Source organism: Lepidochelys kempii, chromosome 6, assembly GCF_965140265.1.
Source record: "Lepidochelys kempii isolate rLepKem1 chromosome 6, rLepKem1.hap2, whole genome shotgun sequence".
NCBI classification, from domain to species: domain Eukaryota; kingdom Metazoa; phylum Chordata; order Testudines; family Cheloniidae; genus Lepidochelys; species Lepidochelys kempii.
The window spans coordinates 62181959-62202839 of record NC_133261.1 but is presented as its reverse complement, the minus strand read 5'-3'; the positions used below and the strand labels follow the sequence as shown (position 1 = coordinate 62202839).

The window sequence follows — 20881 nt, the reverse complement described above, 5'->3', positions numbered from 1 at the left end:
TTCTAATCAAAATTAGTTGTTATACCAGAGAGCTGGACGGCAACACATCTTTAGAAAAGTTGCTAGGGGCAATCCAAGGAATTACAAAATAATAAACCTTATTTTGATACTAGCTAAATTGATAGGAATTATATTTAAAAATAGAATTAAAACATATAGGTATGATATGTGGACTAACCAGCATAGCTTCTGCAAAGGAAAGTCATACTGTAGTCTGTTAGCATTTTTAGACATGTTGATATTGTGAATAATTGGATTTTCAAAATGCCTTTGACAAAGTCCTTCAGAAAAGGCTGTTAAAAAAGCTAAATAATCATGGGGTGAAAGACAAAGTACAGTAATGGGTTAGAAGCTGGCTGTGGAACTAAAAAGTAGGAATGACTCACTCAGTTTTTACCATGGCAAAAGATTAATGGGTCCCAAGGAAATATTTTTTTACACTAATTTAGTTGTGGAAGTCACTACAACAAGATATTATAGAGGTCAAGAGTTCAGCAGGAATCCAAAAAGAATTAGATGTTTATATGGATAATGAGAACATCCACAGTTACATTCAGTAGGAAATAAAATAACAGAAGGGATGTAAACCTTCAGGTTTCAGGGCATAAGACAGCCTCTGACAATGGTTAGTAAGAAACTTCTCTATAGGCAGACTCTTTCGTAAGTGTATACTACAGGGTTTCTTGCATCTTCCTCTGAAGCAAGTGGCAGTGACCACCAATCTGGTGGCAATTCCTTTGTTTCTTTCTAGTCCAATCCCTCCCCCACTTTCAGACTCCTGTCCCAACCCATTTTTTCCTTAGTTTCTGAGGCTCCTTGCTACTCTTCACAGGAGTCTATTCCAGACACAAGCACTCTTTCCAGAACATCAGGCTTAGGAGACAAGATAATCCCAGCTACTTTAGAAGAGAGTGATCTAGAACCAAAGGCAGTCTTTCGGGGGTGATTTCCACAAGACCATCTGGTTCTCCAATTTATAATATGACTGCTGCTGTAACTAGCTGGGATGGACTAGTGTGTAGGTGATTGTCTCTGCCAGTTGCAGATTGTTGGCCTTGAAACACCTCCGATAAGTGGTTTCTAGAGGTGTCAGAAAGAGAGTATATACTGGATCTGCTTCGTTCCCTTTCTTCCAGATTTATCCACTTTTCTTCCTTCAAGAACCCTCAAAAACATGGGCAAAAGTAATTAGCTGTTCTTCATCTCCTGCACTTTGGGTCCCAGCCCCAAAAAGGGAGCAAGACTTGTATTTGGATTTATTCTTGGTCAAGAAGAAATGAAGCAGCAACAGGGCAATAAACCTGAAGAATCTCAAAAAGTTCCTGAGGAAGTCCAGATTCAAAATGGAAATGCCAGAGTCACCCTGACTACAGAGATGATTTTCTGTCCTCAGTTGACTTATAAGATGCAGACTTCCACATCCCCATTCATCAGTATCATAACAGATTTCTTCATTTTGCCTTTCAACCTCATCATTTCCATTACAGATTGTTGCTCTTTGGCTCATCACTACCTCTGGCTATTTACAAAGATGTTATCTTTGCAGTTGCCCTCAGGCAGAAAAGGGGTTCATCTCTGTCCACTCGTCATTGATCTGTTGGTAAGGGATTCACCCAGAAACAAAGCTGAACAAGACATTCTGAGAACAGTCCCGATCATGGCAGGGAGTGGAAGCTGTGCATTGGGAAGGAAGCCACTTAGACACTTTCCCCTCCACAATGGTTAGCACACATGTTAATGAAAATCAACCAACATTTCCAATGATCTTTATTTCTCAGGAGAGACAAAACAGACTAGTTTTATTGGTAAAGGTGGTCAGAATCCTCGAGGATGTTGCAGTCCACTCCCTGTTGTTTTGGGGATTTTTGTGTTGTGTGTGGACACACTAAGGTAAGCCCTAGTGTACTTGAGAGCTCGCCAATCTTTTCTGCTGTCCTACTCTGCACATCCTGTCCCTTTCTACCAGGAGAGTTCAGCTTCATTCAGAGCATAATAAACTGCCTAAAACCTTGTGAAGGTATTTCCTATAGCTGAGCTGGGCAGGATGGTGCTTATACTGATGCCAGGTTCAAAGGATGGGGAGCTAACACAGAGGTGAGGTCAGGGAACTTGGACTGCAGCGAGGAAACAGTATAAATTGGTTAAAACTCAGGGAAATTCATTATGGACTCAGAGCTCTCCTCCCATGGGTGAATAGCTCCCATGTCTTAATTGTGATGGACAACACCAATGCAGTGGCGTATGTCAGCAGAGTGGGACAAAGTTGTCATCCCTGCAAAAGGGAGTGCACCTTTTGATGCTCTCAGCAGAGTGAAATTTCTAGTTCATCTGACCTCTACATATTCAGGGAAAGAAAGGGATGAACTGGCTAAGCAGGGAACAATTAGATCAAGTGGAGTGGAGTCTTCAACCAGAAGTGTTTCAACTCCAACTGAGGAAATTCAGGGTCTTGCAGGTAGACCTATTTGCATCACGTACAAACTGCATGATTTCCTCCCTTCTTTTCCACCCAAAAGAGGGATCCAAGGGCAGTAGACACGGATGCTGTCTCCCATAGGAGACCAGTAGGCTTGCTATATGCATTTTCCCCTTGGTATTCAGATCTTCCCAGAGGATAAGGAGGGAGAAAGCACAAATAGTATTAGTAGCTTTGTATTGGCCAAGAAGGCTATGGTTCACTAGTCCTCTTAACATGGCTCAGACCCACCTTTTTCCTTTCTTTGTGACATGATCTGCTCTTGGCTCAGGATTTGTCACCCATAGCACCTGTGACTAACTGCCTGGTTTTGAGCTCTCAACTGAAAGAGAGAGGATACTTGGAAGGTGTCATCTCCACTCTACCAGCATCTAGGAAAATTACACTTCAGGTTGCACACATGAGGCCTGAGTTTAACTTAACTAAATTGATTTTTAAAACATTTTAAGCCAATGAAAACCCTTTGTGGACACACACATCGGTTTAAAACAGGAAATATTGGTTTAGCTTGTGCCAGTTAATTTATCAAAACAAGTTCAACCAGTATAAGCCAAGTTTAAATGAACACGACTATGCTGTATTTTGCAGTGGTTTAACTAAATCAGCTTAAAGTAATACCTTCAATTAAACTAGTGCAACTTTGTATGTAGACTAGACCTAATACAGCAGAACCTCAGAGGTATGTATGAACACCAGAGTTAAGAACTGAACCAGTCAAGCACACCCCGCATTTGAAACCAGAAGTATGCAATCAGCCAGCAGCAGAGACAAAAAAAAAAACACATACAGTACAGTACTGTTAAATGTAAACTACTAAAAAAAAATGGAAAACAGCATTTTTCTTATGCATAGTAAAGTTTCAAAGCTGTATTAAGTCAGTGTTCAGTTGTAAACTTTTGAAAGAACAACCATAAGCATTTGTTCAGAGTTACAAATGTTTCAGAGTTACGTAAACCCTCCATTCCTGAGTTGTTCATAGCTCTGAGGTTGTACTGTATTTCCTGTTCTAGAACTTGGCTCACGTTCGAGCGAGTGGTGCAGTACACGTGAGTGCTCTGTGCTTTCTGTCACAAATTGTGGCGTTCTTATGGGCAAGTTTGAATAAGAGCATCACCTTTTCAATGTTATAATATCAAGTTGCTGTGCTATCTAGTGTACTTTCTTCACAGGCAAAGGATTTCTTCATGCTTGGATATTATGCACTTCTTTAGAGCTGCATCCTTATAAGTTGTCTTAGGATTCATTAGAACCATATTGAGTTCCATGATGGAGCGCAACAGCCTGATTGAGCATTCATTAGAGCATTCACTACCTCCAGAAGGTGTCCATGTATTTCATCCCCATCAAGGATGGCCTTCCTGGTAGTCATCACCTCTGCCCAGAGGATGGTGGTGCTTGGGGGCCTTACCCTTCAAAGGACAGTACTGGACATTCCAAAATAAGGTAGTTCTTCAAACAGACCAGACCTTTATCTCCAAAATTAACACAGAGTTTCACAGAGTCCAAGAGATCATGCTCCCTTCCTTTTGCCCAAAACTGTCATTCAAAAGAGAATCTGTGGCATAAATTGAACGTCCGTAGAGCCCTTAAGAGCCATTTTAAAAAAAAGAAAGCATTTTAATCATGAAGCTGCAAGTCAAAAAGTCTCTCTTAGAAACCAGTATCGAAGCCTATGTGCTGAGATTGGTGGTGCCTTCTGGGCTGCAGGATCTTGTGCACCATGTAAGAATGACCATACTGGGTCAAACCCCAATGGTCCATCTAGCCCAGTATCCTCTCTTCTGACAGTGACCAATGCCAGGTGCTTCAGAGGGTATGAACAGAAAAGACAGTCATTGAGAGAACCATCCCTTATTGTCCACTCCAAGCTTCTGGCAGTCACAGGCTAGGGATACCCAGAGCATAAGGTTTCATCCCTGACCATCTTGACTGGTAGCCAGTGGTGAACCTATTCTCCATGAACTTATCTCATTCTTTTTTTTTTTTTAACCCCGTTATAGTTTTGGCCTTCACAACATCCCCTGGCAATGAGTTCTGCAGGTTGACTGTGCATTGTGTGAAGAAATACTTCCTTTTTTTTTTTTTTTTTTAAACCTATTGCCTATTAATTTCATTGGGTGACCCCTGGTTCTTGTGTAACATGAATAGGGTCATACCTAAGTCATGGTCCATTTTGGTCAATTTCATGGTTGTAGGATTTTAAAAATAGCCAATTTTATGATTTCAGATGTTTATATCTGAAATTTTATGGTGTTATAACCATGGGGGTCCCGATTCAAAAGGACTTGTGGGGAGGGGTCGCAAAGCTGTTGTAAGGGTATTGCGGGATTGCCACCCTCACTTCTGCATTGCCTTCAGAGCCTCCTGCAACTGGTGGAGGTTCTTGGAGGTGGGTCTGATCTCGGCCCCAGAGTGGCCATGCAGGGAAGATGAAGTCCCAACCCTGCCCGGGACCCAGCAGCTGGAGCCCAGTGCATGGTAGGAGCCCCTGGCTATGGCACCCTCAGCCCCTCCCCCTCCCCTAAAATAGCTAGATTTCATGGGGGAGATCTGATTTTGTCCATGAATTTGGTAGGGCCCATACATGAAGGAGTAAATAACACTTCCTTATTCACTTCCTCCACACCATTCATGATTTTGTAGACCTCTATCATATCCCTTCTTGGTTGTCTCTTTTCCAAGATGAATAGTCCCAGTCTTTTTAATCTCTTCTCATATGGAAGCTATTCCATATACTTAATCATTTTTGTTGCCCTTCTCTGTACCTTTTCCAATTCTCATGTCTTTTTTGAGATGGGGTGACCAGAACTGCATGTAGTATTCAAGGTATGTGTGTACCAGGGATTTATATAGCAGCATTATGATCTTTTCTGTCGTCTTATCTATCCCTTTTGTCATGGTTCCTAACATTGTTAGCTTTTTTGACTGCTGCCGCACATTGAGTGGATGTTTTCAGAGAACTGTCCACAATGATGCCAAGATCTCTTTCTTGAGTGGTAATAGCTAAGTTAGATCTCATCATTTTGTATGTATAATTGGGATTATGTTTTCTAATGTGCATTGCTTTGCATTTATCAACAGTAAATTTCATTTGCCGTTTTGTTCCCCAAGCACCCAATTTTGTGAGATCCTGTTGTAACTCTTTGCAGTCTGCTTTGGACTTAACTATCTTGAGTAATTTTGTATCATCCTCAAACTTTGCCACCTCCCTCTTTACAGATCATTTATGAATATGTTGAACAACACTGGTCCCAGTACCGATCTCTAGGGGACACCACTATTTACCTCTTTCCATTCTGAAAACTGACCATTTATTCTTGCCCATTGTTTCTTGCTTTTTAACCAGTTACTGATCCATGAGAGGACCTTCCCTCTTATCCCATGCTTAGTTACTTTGCTTAAGAGCCTTTGGTGAGGGACCTTGTCAAAGGCTTTCAGAAAGTCCAAGTACACTGCATCCGCTGGATCACCCTTGTCCACTTGTTTGTTGACCCCCTCAAAGAATTTTAATAGGTTTGTAAAGGGAAATCATGCCTCACCAAAGCCATGTTGACTCTTCCCCAACAAATTGTATTCATCTGTGTCTGATCAATCTGTTCTTTACTGTAGTTTCAACCAATTTGCCTGGTACTGAAGTTAGGGTTACTGGTCTGTAATTGACAGGATCACTTCTGGAGCTTTTTTTAAAAAATGGTGTCACATTAGCTATCTTCCAATCATCTGGTACAGAAGCTGATTTAAATGATAGATTATGTACCACAGTTAGTAGTTCTGCAAAATGGCCACCTGATCAGTGTTCATACCTTTGCAAAATTTTACAGGCTGGATGTTCAAGTATCAATGGCTGCTGCATTTGGTAGGAGGGTGCTCCGTTCTGTGCTCTTCCAGTAGTAGAGAAGGAATTTAGAACGCAGCATACGGTTCTGTTTGAATGCTCTCTGAAGGCAAATTGCTATAAAAATCTTACTTCCCCATAATTTAAACATCACTAGCTCGTATATAATACACCTTCCGTAAACTTCATTCTCCTAAATGCAAAGTAATGCACACTGGAAAACATAATCCCAACTATACATTTTAAATGTCATTGTGGATAGTTTTCTGAAAACATCCACTCAATGTGCAGCAGTAGTCAAAAAAGCAAACAGAATGTTGGGAATCATTAAGAAAGGGATAGAAAATATATTGCGTCCATATAAATCCATGGTACACCCACATCTTGAATACTGCGTGCAGACTTGATCACCCCTTCTCAAAAAGATATATTGGAAAAGGTTCAGTACAGGACAACAAAAATTATTAGGGGTATGGAATGGCTGCCATTTGAGGAAAGATTAATAAGACTATAAGTTTTCAGCTTGGAAAAGAGATGATGGGGATGGGGGGGAAGATCTGATAGAGATCTATAAAATCATGACTGATGTGGAGAGAGTAATCAAGGCAGTGTTATTTACTCCTTCTCATAACACAAGAACTAGGGGTCACCAAATAAAAGTAATAGGTAGCAGGTTTAAAACAAACAATGAAAGTATTTTTTCACACAACGCACAGTCAACCTCTGAAACTCCTCACCAGAGGATGTTGTGAAAGCCAAGACTATAACAGGTTCAAAAAAGAGCTAGCTAAATTCATGGAGGATAGGTCCATCTATGGCTATTAGCCAGGATGGGCAGGGATGGTGTCCCTAGCCTCTGTTTGCCAGAAGCTGAGAATGGGCAACAGGGAATGGATCACTTAATGATTACCTGTTCTGTTTATTCCTTCTGGGACACCTGGCATTGACCACTGTAGGAAGACAAGATACTGGGCTAGATGGACCTTTGATCTGACCCAGTATGGCCGTTCTTATGTTCCTTATTATATTCTGCCCAAAAACTCATTTCTGTCGTTACTTATGAGAACTGAATTTTTTTTAATAAAAGCTAATTTAAGTCATCAAGGCATGCATTTTTCTTAATGAGGAACCATGTTATCTTTTAATATTGCCCTTATTCCTTTCTCCTTCCCTCTTTTTCTTATCTATAAACCTCACTATCTGTTTCATGTGTTTAGATTGTAAATTGTTAGGCACTGTACAGAGTAGTAGGGACTGTCAACTTTTCTGTGTTTGTACAATGCCTAGCACAACGGCACCTCATTCTTGGTTGATCCTTAAGTTCTACTGTAATAAACATGATTAATAATAAAAAAGCTCTTCAGAGAAAGGTCTTGTTTATTTCTTTCTTATTTCTTTGAAGCAGAAAGTGCAGTTTTGACTGCTCAATAATAAACAACTGTAGTGATACATGAACAAAGAGAAGATAATTAAAATGAATTGGGGAACCTTAAATGAAAATTTCCTGATTCTCATGGGCTGGATTCTCATATATGACTTTGTAGTTGGAATTTCCTTTTGTATTAGATGTCATAAGTGCCTTCCTTTGAATCACCTGACATTTGATAATCAGAGGCAGGATCTAGACAGGGTTCTGTGTCTTCCACATTTGTGTTTGCCACAAAATTCATCCTTTGGTGCAGAATTGTGCTTCATAATTCAGGTTTTAAAACGTTGGCCTGATCCTGCACCACTAACGTTAATGGGAGTTTTACTATTGATTTCAATAGGAGCAGGATCAGAGCCTATATGGTAGCCCTTGTTGTGAAGAAAACCTTGAAAATGTGGCCGGTATGTAATTGATGCAGAGTTATCCTCTTAAGTTTGCAGGCAGTCTGAAGCAGTAGCTGTCTAAGAGATGTGAAGTATCCCATTCACCTTAATGAAGTGTTACCTCTGAACCGAAAGAGGAGTTTAAATGTCAGCGTTGTTTCTTATTTTATTACTGATTGTTTAATAGAAATATCCATTTGATGTGCTTATCTCAGTTCCAGATTGGCTCCCATGCCTCCTTTGATGCTAAAATTTCAGCTGCCACATACTTATCTGTCAAAACATCACGTTTTGTCCCTAATAACTTCTACAGTACGAGTACAAAAATCTGCAGCATATGGAAAATACAAGACAGCATAAAATAAATTGAATTTAATAACCAAATAACTGAGGCTGCTGTATTGATTATACTATTTTAATATTTAATAAAAAACATACACTTCAAAATATAAATGAAGCTGCCACAGAAATTGCAGTCTGACACACCAGAATCCAGGGATCAGGGCCCAGAACTTATATCATGTTTGCTGTGGAGCATATGGGGCCTTGGATATAGAATTAGACTGCTGCTGTATTTCCATGCCAGAATTCCTGTGATCCTAAAACAAGGACTTGAATGTTAGTTCAATGCTGGGTTAGTTTTTTTTCCTTTTGTAAAAAGAATATGAAAAATTACGTTGTGTGAGAATGTTATCTGTTAAATATTTAAGCTGTAGTAACCTAGTAGGGAGATCAAGAATTCTAACATGTTTCAGTTTATACCAACCAATGGGAAAGTTTGTATTAGCCAGTTTAGGAATGTATCAAAAAAATCCGGATCAAAATTATTGCTATAAATCAATTTAAAGATAGTCTGAGTAGGTAATTGGGCAGGTGCTTCTGGAAGCAACTGTGAAGGCATGGCCTGTGCAGATCAGACAGCAGCGCAGGAATGTGGATAAATTTTAGGATTTTCTGGACATTAAGGTTTCCCCTTATGTCAGACTTGGTACTGTCAGGATTTTGTTGGATATAGGTACTGGAAATTACTGAAAAGGACTCTGTCAAACCTTACTTAAAGCAAAGTTCATAGAGTGCTTCCCCTCCCACCCCGGTAGAGCTTAATTCTGTTTCTTCTCCAGCGCAGTCTGACGGTGAATGAATGAGAGAGAAGAAACTTGTCTCAGCAGTGACCCCTTTCATCAACCATGTATGGGTAAAGCTGTTCAACTCTCTGCTCCTCCCTCTGAGAAAGCTGATCAGAATGTGTTCTGCTGAAGCTGTCGTTCCACTTTCTGCTTTCTATATTTGTACAGCAACAGCACATTAGCTAGCTAGGCGGTGTGGCTGGTCTTGTGCACGCTTGGCATTTGCTGATCAGAATTGTGAGCCAGAGCTTGCAGTCTCTGTCCTTGAGTCCATCCATCTTTCTGTTTCTGGGGAGGGCTGATTTCCACATGAAAGATGATCTGTTTGTGGTGGTTTTCTTTTAAGTTACAATCCATGAAAGTTGTGAATCTAGGACTGGGAGTGGAGATGGATATACAGTTCCCTTACTAGGAAAGAGCGCAGTGGGCGGGTAATCACACTAAAACAGCAATGCTGCAAACTCCAAAAAGAGGGCTGCTCCTCTCTGGGGGGCTTTGATGGCCCTGCCTGCCTTGGGAACTGGTATTAGACTCTGCCCCAGAAGAGCTGCTCTCACTCTGACTGCCCTGAGGATTAGTGAAAGGTAGATACTCTATCTGATGAGCTGCATGCTTTCTTTGCCACTTGTGGTTAACCAGGATTAATAAGGGAATAGATCCTGCCCTGCCTTTTTTTGGTTTGAGGCGGTGAGTGCAGGTTGAAGGTGATGTTGGAGGTTGGGCCTTCATGAAATATCTTTTATTAGGAAGAGCTAGAAACTTAACTCTGTTCTCTCTGATTGCACATTTGTATGAACCTCGCACTAAGACCCTATTTACACCAGGGAAGTTTTTAAAAATTGTCTTACCTTTAATACAAGTTCAGCTGTAGTGGGGTTGCAGATGTTTAGCCTAGTTTACACTGGCTACCAGCTGCAGACACTGTTGTAAACACGGTGTTGATAAGACTTACTCTGAGCAGGGTTTTGGAATGATGCTGAAAACAGTGGTTGCAACTGCACCAACCATTAGCACTGGTGTGATCTTTTGAAAATTTTTCCTCAGGATAGACAAGGGTAAAGATCTTGATGCTGATCACTTACAGTTCCTACTCACTTCAACTGGAGCAATGGATGTTCTGCACCTCTGGAAATCAGGCCCTCTGGGATTTTGGTTACTAACGCTTTCTGCTGATTGTGTGGAAAGTAAAAGGAAAGGTGTTCACTCCAATCTTCCTGAGTGCTCTAGGGACCTGGTCTGAGTTGACTTTTTTTCCTAGTGTTGCAGTATCCCCATCATGTTTCCAATATTACAAATATTTGCAACTAGCAGGGTCAGACCCATCACCTCCCAGAGGAAACAAGCAGGTTATGGGGCTAAATGGGGGCGTCAAGTCTCCACAGGTGTGTCTGTAGACATATTTGGGATCAGAATAGAAGAAGTTGATAGATCTGTGTGACAGAGGAACATCTCACTCTAGGACTGTCTGCTTAACAAGTAGCTGTATGTTGTGTGGCTGATTTCACATTGTTGTTGGTTTTGTAATGTAGACACATGCTGACAGTTGTTCCTCCTTCATCTGGTAGTCCTGTGACGTTCACTGCATATGTGGTTTCTGGAGTTTCAAACCCTCCTGCTTGCAAGCCCATGCAGAATACCAAAGATACTGCCACATCCTCTCAGTGCTCTCTGCTTCTCCTCATTCCTGCTTGTCCATTCTGTGTCCCCCTACAGGCATACTCTCTTCTATGTGCACCAGCAAGAGCAGAGTAGCAGAGATTAAATTTGAACAAATCTTAGTTTAAAATGCTAATTAAAAGTAAAATTGGGTCATTACTCAATGCAACTTGCTTGTCCCAGGTACTTCATGGTTACGTCACTCCTCCCTGGCCTTTGGAATGCTTGGAATACCCTCCCTGTCTTTGCCAGCACCCCTATTGAGAGAGTAGGAATAGTCAATATGAGATGATTCTTGGAAAGCATATATATGAGAATATGGCAAAGAGTGCTGACAGAATTCTCATTGACCAATCCACTCTGTGACAGGAGTCAGAATATATGGGTAGCATGTTGGGGAGATTACGTATGTTCATCTGGTGCACTGAAGCCAATGAGTACGATACATCCTGGCCATAGAATGGCAGGAGGAGATTAGATGGAACCTGCCATCTTTTACACAGTTTAATAATGACAGAACATCACTCCAACTTCCCTTTCTTGGAAAGCTGATGCATTTTTCAGTGCAATAAAATCTGCCTTGCTGCTATATCCTGATGGCTGAAAGGGAGCCCCTTGGGGCTATGCCTGTTCCTGTTGGCTCAAGGGAGCCATACCACATAACATGATGCTGTAGGAATTGGTGATCAGAAAATCCTACCTGAAAAATACTGTAAGCTTGAGTAGTCCAAAGGGAGATGGCCCACAAATCCATGTTATACCCACAAAAAAGGTTTTTTCATACCTTGTTTACAGGGATTGGCACACCAAAGCAGGATTGGAGGTGAGGAGGAATCTAATCTAGCCTATCAGTCTTTAAAATAATACTTTTAAAAGTTCTAGGAGACAGCTTATTTCTGATTTTATTCTGGTTACTGTTATCCTCCTAAAATTAAGGAACTCCTATTTTTTCCTGCATACTGATAAAAAGGGTAATAGTAAACAATGATGTATTGGATTGATTGGAAGTGTGTTGGGGTATTGTAGAGATAGAAGTTAGGTCCAGTTTTATTCAACATCTTCATTAATGATTTAGAAGGGAAGGTAGACAACATGTTAATATAATTCACAAATGTTGCTGATTTACTATTACAGATGGCACACGCCAGAAAGACAAAGATAGGTTAAATATGAGCAGGAAAATAATTAGATTCAAGATGGAGGATGCAAGATTAATCCAACACACAGAAATGAAGGCTGCAAGGATTCAGATGAGAAAATATTAAAGGAACTAAATAAATATAGGTTGGCCAATGGTGGGGTCCTGATTGTTTGTAAATTTAAAAAGAGAGCCCAGGAACAATGAGGAATTGTCCAAGAGGTATAACTAGCAATAGTGGAATCAAACTGAGCAAAGGATAACAAAAAGATGAACATCAGAGACAGCACTCTGACAGTTAGGTTTATTACAGTGTGGAATATTTCCTCCAGGGAAATAGTGGAAGCCTCACCACTTGGGATGTTTTAAAACTAAACAGGGTAAATTCAGGGAGAATGGACTGTAGATAATATAGCTATGAACACTGATACTCCTAGCTTATTTCTGTCATTACTTCCCCATCCTCTTCAGTCTCATCTTTTATTGAGCACTGACCTCCCTCATTCTCTGAGGTAAAGCGCCCCAAAGTTGAATGAGAGGCGTTGGGGATTAATGTGTGATACCTGCAGTCTTACTGTGAATGTAACCTCCATGTAGGGGAATATGCAATGACAAACTGTCTTTTCAAAATGTATAGTAAATTGAGTACTGACCTGATGTGTGATGCGACTATGCTGACAGTTCTGGGAAAAGAGGTGAGCTCTGCTGCTGACATGGGAGTAGAGAGGGAGGGGTTATGGCATGCGTATCACCACACCTGGATTCTTGACCCCTTTTCTATTCAGGAGACAGGATATATGGGGTCTCCTAGAATCCTACAAGAGGTGTAAGAGGATTTTGTAGCTATTTTTTTTTGGTTCCTCATTAAGATGTTCAGCCAATAGTTATATTTATATCACTTGTTTTGACATGAAATTTGTCCAGTGTCCTCTTATTAACAGTGGAATACAGCTAATGTCACACTATGCCCTGCAGGAAGAGTGAATGGAAAGAAGAGAAGGAGAAAACGATAAGTGAGGAGTGACTGAAAACTTGTGCATGAAACTTCAAATGAGTGCTGAATATCTCTAGTGCTTGGCAAAGTGCATGGGCAATCTCTGAACCATGACAGCAGTTGAATGCAAAGACACTGGGTCACTACAAAAAGAAAAGATGAAGTGAGCTGTAGCTCACGAAAACTTATGCTCAGATACATTTGTTAGTCTCTAAGGTGCCACAAGTACTCCTTTTCTTTTTGCGGATATAGACTAACACGGCTGCTACTCTGAAATGGGTCACTACAGTAAACAATCATCTACCTCTGCTACTCTGAATCCCCCTCCATGAATGTCTTGAATCAGGTGACAGACTCAGACCCAGCACAGCAGGGAAATCTGGCAGGGCGTTATAGAATCATGAAGAGAATGTAAAAGTGCCCTGACACAGTTGTCAGTGAACATTAATCACAGCAGGAAAGCTTGACTAGAGGGGATGTTTGGCAGGCCCAGGGCTGGCCATGGGTGTTGTTTGTGGATGAAAGGAAGCTTAAATCAACAAAGACCGAAAGGTTTTTTCCTCTATACTCAGTAGCTGACTTTCAAGTGACTTTCTTGCCAAATCACGTTTCTTCAAACAAGACAAAGTCTATGTTAGGGATGACACTAAGCCAAGTTTCAGAGTAACAGCCATGTTAGTCTGTATTCGCAAAAAGAAAAGGAGTACTTGTGGCACCTTAGAGACTAACCAATTTATTAGAGCATAAGCTTTCGTGAGCTACAGCTCACTTCATCAGATGCATATCGTGGAAACTGCAGCAGACTTTATATATACACAGAGAATATGAACCAATACCTCCTCCCACCCCACTGTCCTGCTGGTAATAGCTTATCTAAAGTGATCATCAGGTGGGCCATTTCCAGCACAAATCCAGGTTTTCTCACCCTCCACCCCCCCACACAAATTCACTCTCCTGCTGGTGATAGCCCATCCAAAGTGACAACTCTTTACACAATGTGCATGACAATCAAGTTGGGCTATTTCCTGCACAAATCCAGGTTTTCTCACATCCCCCCCACCCCCATACACACACAAACTCACTCTCCTGCTGGTAATAGCTCATCCAGACTGACCACTCTTCAAGTTAAAATCCAAGTTAAACCAGAACATCGGGGGGGGGGGGTAGGAAAAAACAAGAGGAAACAGGCTACCTTGCATAATGACTTAGTCACTCCAAGTCTCTATTTAAGCCTAAATTAATAGTATCCAATTTGCAAATGAATTCCAATTCAGCAGTTTCTCGCTGGAGTCTGGATTTGAAGTTTTTTTGTTTTAAGATAGTGACCTTCATGTCTGTGATTGCGTGACCAGAGAGATTGAAGTGTTCTCCGACTGGTTTATGAATGTTATAATTCTTGACATCTGATTTGTGTCCATTTATTCTTTTACGTAGAGACTGTCCAGTTTGACCAATGTACATGGCAGAGGGACATTGCTGGCACATGATGGCATATATCACATTGGTGGATGTGCAGGTGAACGAGCCTCTGATAGTGTGGCTGATGTTATTAGGCCCTGTGATGGTGTCCCCTGAATAGATATGTGGGCACAATTGGCAACGGGCTTTGTTGCAAGGATAAATTCCTGGGTTAGTGGTTCTGTTGTGTGGTCTGTGGTTGTTGGTGAGTATTTGCTTCAGGTTGCGGGGCTGTCTGTAGGCAAGGACTGGCCTGTCTCCCAAGATTTGTGAGAGTGTTGGGTCATCCTTTAGGATAGGTTGTAGATCCTTAATAATGCGTTGGAGGGGTTTTAGTTGGGGGCTGAAGGTGACGGCTAGTGGCGTTCTGTTATTTTCTTTGTTAGGCCTGTCCTGTAGTAGGTAACTTCTGGGAACTCTTCTGGCTCTATCAATCTGTTTCTTTACTTCTGCAGGTGGGTATTGTAGTTGTAAGAAAGCTTGACAGAGATCTTGTAGGTGTTTGTCTCTGTCTGAGGGGTTGGAGCAAATGCGGTTGTATCGCAGAGCTTGGCTGTAGACGATGGATCGTGTGGTGTGGTCAGGGTGAAAGCTGGAGGCATGCAGGTAGGAATAGTGGTCAGTAGGTTTCCGGTATAGGGTGGTGGTTATGTGACCATTGCTTATTAGCACTGTAGTGTCCAGGAAGTGGATCTCTTGTGTGGACTGGACCAGGCTGAGGTTGGTGGTGGGATGGAAATTGTTGAAATCATGGTGGAATTCCTCAAGGGCTTCTTTTCCATGGGTCCAGATGATGAAGATGTCATCAATATAGCGCAAGTAGAGTAGGGGCTTTAGGGGACAAGAGCTGAGGAAGCGTTGTTCTAAATCAGCCATAAAAATGTTGGCATACTGTGGGGCCATGCGGGTACCCATAGCAGTGCCGCTGATCTGAAGGTATACATTGTCCCCAAATGTGAAGTAGTTATGGGTAAGGACAAAGTCACAAAGTTCAACCACCAGGTTAGCCGTGACATTATCGGGGATAGTGTTCTTGATGGCTTGTAGTCCATCTTTGTGTGGAATGTTGGTGTAGAGGGCTTCTACATCCATAGTGGCCAGGATGGTGTTATCAGGAAGATCACCGATGGATTGAAGTTTCCTCAGGAAGTCAGTGGTGTCTCGAAGGTAGCTGGGAGTGCTGGTAGCGTAGGGCCTGAGGAGGGAGTCTACATAGCCAGACAATCCTGCTGTCAGGGTGCCAATGCCTGAGATGATGGGGCGCCCAGGATTTCCAGGTTTATGGATCTTGGGTAGTAGATAGAATATCCCAGGTCGGGGTTCCAGGGGTGTGTCTGTGCGGATTTGATCTTGTGCTTTTTCAGGAAGTTTCTTGAGCAAATGCTGTAGTTGCTTTTGGTAACTCTCAGTGGGATCAGAGGGTAATGGCTTGTAGAAACTCGTGTTGGAGAGCTGCCGAGCAGCCTCTTGTTCATATTCCGACCTATTCATGATGACAACAGCACCTCCTTTGTCAGCCTTTTTGATTATGATGTAAAGCCAAGGTGGTTCTGGGTGAAATGTAGCATTTGTATGTGTTACACCTTCCTACACCCTTTATCTTTTTTTCCTCTGTTTAGGTTGTAAATTCTTGGGCCATGGGTCTTTTATGTTTGTACAAGTGCTTAGCACACTTTGGACATTATATAAATAATTGTTGAGTGAGGGGGAAAAAAATATAGAAAAACAGGAGTGCCAAGAAGCCCACGGGGAAAAATTACAGTTTAATAACATGAAAAAATCCTCCTTTGCTGCAGTGCCAATGATGAGGTTTTAACTGCACAAAAGTCAGGAAATTCCAAAGTTGTTATTCCCACAGGAGCACCAGAGGTATGGTGCTGCCTAATAGGCAGAAATGCCCTAAGAAATGGATTTGGCTTTGGAAGCCATCTTAATCAGCATTCACTCTTTTCGGTATGACTACAATTCTCTACTAATGTAAATGGGTGAAACTCCATCCAAGTCAAAGAAGCTGCATCTATTTACACCAGCAAAAAATATGATTTTATGCAGCTTAAGAAAATTCAAACCGTTGGGGATGTTTTGCTTTTCTTTATTGGCAGATGTGGAAGAAGCATTCTCTGCAGTATATCATCCATAGTGAGAATGTAAAGGAACATCAGTAAAGAAATCTTATTGAGTTGTGCCTCTTAGAAATAAAGCATAAATAAAGTTATGTGTAGGAGAATCTGAATGTCTCTGATTTAAGTGCTTTAAAGTTCTTGAGAAAATAAAGGATGAATCTGGCCAAAAAAACCCCTGAAGCTCTCATTCTCTAAATTTATACTGAGCCGTAAAAAAAAAAAAAAAATCCATGTTTGGCTCTTCATTCTCTCTAAACTGTTGGTTTTTAAAATGAGACACATCTGCAGGAGTTAAAAATAGGTATGTTTTGTCTGCAAAACACATCCCAAGCTTTGCAGAAAGACTGTTCTGCTGCTGTCTAGCAAATAGTTGCACGTGATGATTTTTTTTTTTATGATTTCTTTTTTAAAAAAGCCCTAGGAAGTTCTTTACAAAAACTATTAATAGAATGTTAAGGCTGCAGAATGAAACATTTGAATCAGGGAATGCCAAAGTTAGTCACACACAAAACCTTAACTGTGTCCCTTTATGTGCATGCATTACTGAAGTCTTTAATTACATGATCTCATGCTATTTCTATCCAGCCCCCCTTTATGCTCCTGCAGGGTAATTGGCTATAGTTTGCTTGGTATAGTTTTCTTAAGCTTCCTCAGCCATGGCTCATTGAACTCAATGGAAAGATTCCCATTAACTTTGCTTGGCTTCAGATTAGACTTTGAATGAGGCACGGATCCTGTACACTTATGTCTCATATTAGGCCAAATTCTGTTGGCACTACTAAGATGTGTGTATATATACAGTAAATTCAGATTTATACTAGGGCTGTCAAGCAATTAAAAAAAATAATCACAATTGCGTGATTAAAATAAATAATTGCGTGATTAATTGTGCTGTTAAACAATAATAGAATACGTTTCAATATTTTTGGATATTTTCTACATTTTCAAATATACGGATTTCAATTACAACACAATACAATGTGTACAGTGCTCACTTTATATTTTTGTTTACAAATATTTGCTCTGTAAAAAAACAATAAGTAGTATTTAATTCACCTAATACAAGTACTTTAGTGCAGTATCTTTATCATGGAGGTTGAACTTACAAATGTAGAATTATGTACAAAAAAAAAAATGCACTCAAAAACAATGCAATGTAAAACTTTAGAGCCTGCAAGTCCACTCAGTCTGTCTTCTTGTTTAGCCAATCACTCAGACATACAAGTTTGTTTACTTTTATGGGAGATAATGCTGTCTGCTTATTATTTACAATGTCACCCGAAAGTGAGAACTGGCATTTGCATGGCACTTTTGTAGCCGACATTGCAAGGCATTTATGTGCCAGATATGCTAAACATTTGTCTGCCCTTTCATACTTCGGCCACCATTCCAGAGGATGTGCTTCCATGCTGATGATGCTCGTTTAAAAAAAATTAGTTAATTAAATTTGTGACTGAACTCCTTAGGGGAGAACTGTATGTGTTTTGCTCTCGCATGCTGCCATATGTTTCATGTTATAGCAGTCTCGGATGATGACCCAGCACGTGTTCATTTTAAGAACACTTTGACTGCAGATTTGACAAAATGCAAAGAAGATACAAATGTGAGGTTTCTAAAGGTAGCTATAGCATTGACCCAAGGTTTAAGAATCTGAAGTGCCTTCCAAAATCTGAGAGGGAGGAGATGTGCAACATGCTTTCAGAAGAGTTAAAAGAGCAACACTCCGATGCAGAAACTACAGAACCCAAACCACCAAAAAAGAAAATCAACCTTCTGCTGGTGGCAACTGACTCAGATAATGAAAATGAATGTGCATCAGTCTGCATCGCTTTGGATCATTATCGAGCAGAACCCGTCATCAGCATGAACACATACTCTGGAATGGTGGCTTTATATTGTTTTGTTTTTGAGTGCAGTTATGTAACAAAAAAAAATCTGTTTTGTAAGTTGCACTTTCATGATAACGAGATTGGACTATGGTACTTGTATGAAGTGAATAGAAAAATACTATTTCTTTTGTTTATCATTTTTACAGTGCAAATAGTTGTAATAAAAATAATATAAAGTGAGCACTGTACACTTTGTATTCTGTGTTGTAATGGAAATCAATATATTTGAAAATGTAGAAAACATCCAAAAATATTTAATACATTTCAATCGGTATTCTATTGTTTACCAGTGTGATTAATCACGATTATTTTTTTGAGTTAATCACATGAGTTAACTGCGATTAATCGGCAGCCCTAATTTATACTGTTTTAACTAAGAATATTTTGGGCCCCTAACACATATCTGTCTAAATTAGAGTTTGTGGTCCTGGTTTAACTCAAGTTAATTGATTGGCTATTAGTTAGTTAGCCAATAAGATTATAAATGCTAATTAATAAACATTTGTTACTGGAACAAACAGAAATAAGTTGAGTCAAGTCTAAATATAAACCCTTAGTCGGGGAGGTTAGATGCATTAAATGGGTAGGGGTACACTCACTGGGCAGGGACTGTCTTCTGTAGGGATGCCAGTGTGTTAACATGACTCAAGCCATGTCTGCTCTCTGGGGACTATTGCAGTGTAGCTGTGATACTGTAGCTATGGCAGCATTACTCTGTAGCGTAGACAGCCTACACTGAGGAAAGGAGTTTTTCCATTGGTGTAGGAGCACCCCTCCCTAAGCGACAGCAATTCAGTAGATGGAACATTCTTCTGTTGACATATCTTCATCTATACTTGGGGTTAGATCAGCATAGCTATGTTGCCCAGGGGTATGGCCTTTGAGTAAGGTAGCTATATCAAACTAAACTTTAACTATAGACCAGGCCTGAGAATTTGGAAAATGTGACTAGTGTGCCATGTAGAGGTGTTGATAAAGCAGCTGTTCTTAACTCCATGTTCTGGGGGCCAAGGCCTTGAGCCATTCTTTTCAGTAGCAGCAGCAATCTTATCTAACTGGTGTCCCATTAGAGGCAACAGTTTGTTCATCTGCAGTCATATCTTTTCTCACTCCTGCATCATTGCATGAAATATGAGGTAGTATAGTCTTCATTCCTCTTCATGGGAAAGATGGACAGTAATAGAATTCCCCCACATACTCAGTAGGGGAGGTTGGAAACAGAATCTACACCCAAATGCACACCCTTGCAGGGGGAAGGCAGCAGCAGAATTTTTCTCATTGCAAAAAGAGATGTGGTGAAATATGTCCCTGTGGTGATGCTATTTATTTGGCAGTGAAGCTTAAAAAAAACATGAGTCACAGGGATCTAGATAACACAAAGAATCTTGGAATCTGAGCACTGTGACAAATGTATACTTTATCTACACTGGGAATTTCAGACACTGGTGGCCAGCCACCTGTTTAACTGCACTGATCCAAACCCTTTGCACAGATACAGTAAACGATTGTAAGGGGCTTGTCTACACATAGAGCTATTCAAGGATAGCTATTCCAGAAAAATATTTGGAATAAGAGTGCCTTTTCCTGAATTAGCCTAATCCACTTTGGAATTCTGGAGTAAAATTGTCCACACATGGAAGTTATTCCAGAATAGCTATTCTGCCTTAAATTCACACTCTGCCCTATTCTGGAATAATTTCCTTGTATGGACAAGCCCTCAGCCACAATTTGTACCTGTGTAATTCACCACTGCTCGACACCAGAGTAAACTCTACAGATGCAAGTTGCAGCTTATGTTTTCCTGTCTCTAGTAGGTGTTTTTACCCATGCAGCTATAACAGTGGTTGGCCACCAAAGACTGATAATGGGGTAAATCCTCAGTGAACACAAGATCTTTCCTTGCCAGTTGTACAGAATTTGATACCCCATGCACACTTGAATAGAGGAAAAGTGGCACCTGCCAGGAACAGTGCATTACCAGAGCATAAGAAGCTGAATTCTAGTTTCATTTGAGAAGGGAGAGAGTTGTAAGGCCTATCTGGTGCATAAACTTACATAAAATGGACTGTATAGTTAGGTTCTAAATGTGGTTAAAACCGGCCATATTGACAAATGCTTCCTGCAGGAATGTTCCCCAGATCTCTCAGAGGTGGTTGTATCAGATCTGTTTGTTACTCTTGGAGCCTTCACTGTTCTACATACCTGAATAGTACAAAGAGAGAGTTTTCATCAGTGGTGCCCACATGTGTCATGGTTCCTCTGACTAGTGGCAGTGTTTGTAACTTACACAAAATGTTAATACTGATACTCCAGAGATCACATGCTTGTATCTGGCTTGAGAAGAGACATATCTGAAACCTCTGAGAAGTTATA

The 20881-nt window shown here is 40.7% G+C and overlaps 1 protein-coding gene across 8 annotated transcripts in view; it reads left to right on the top strand.

Annotated features, from left to right (window-relative positions):
• The window catches only part of CELF1 (CUGBP Elav-like family member 1), a 105512-nt gene that overhangs the window by 4973 nt on the left and 79658 nt on the right, over positions 1 to 20881 (top strand). The window lies entirely within an intron of this gene.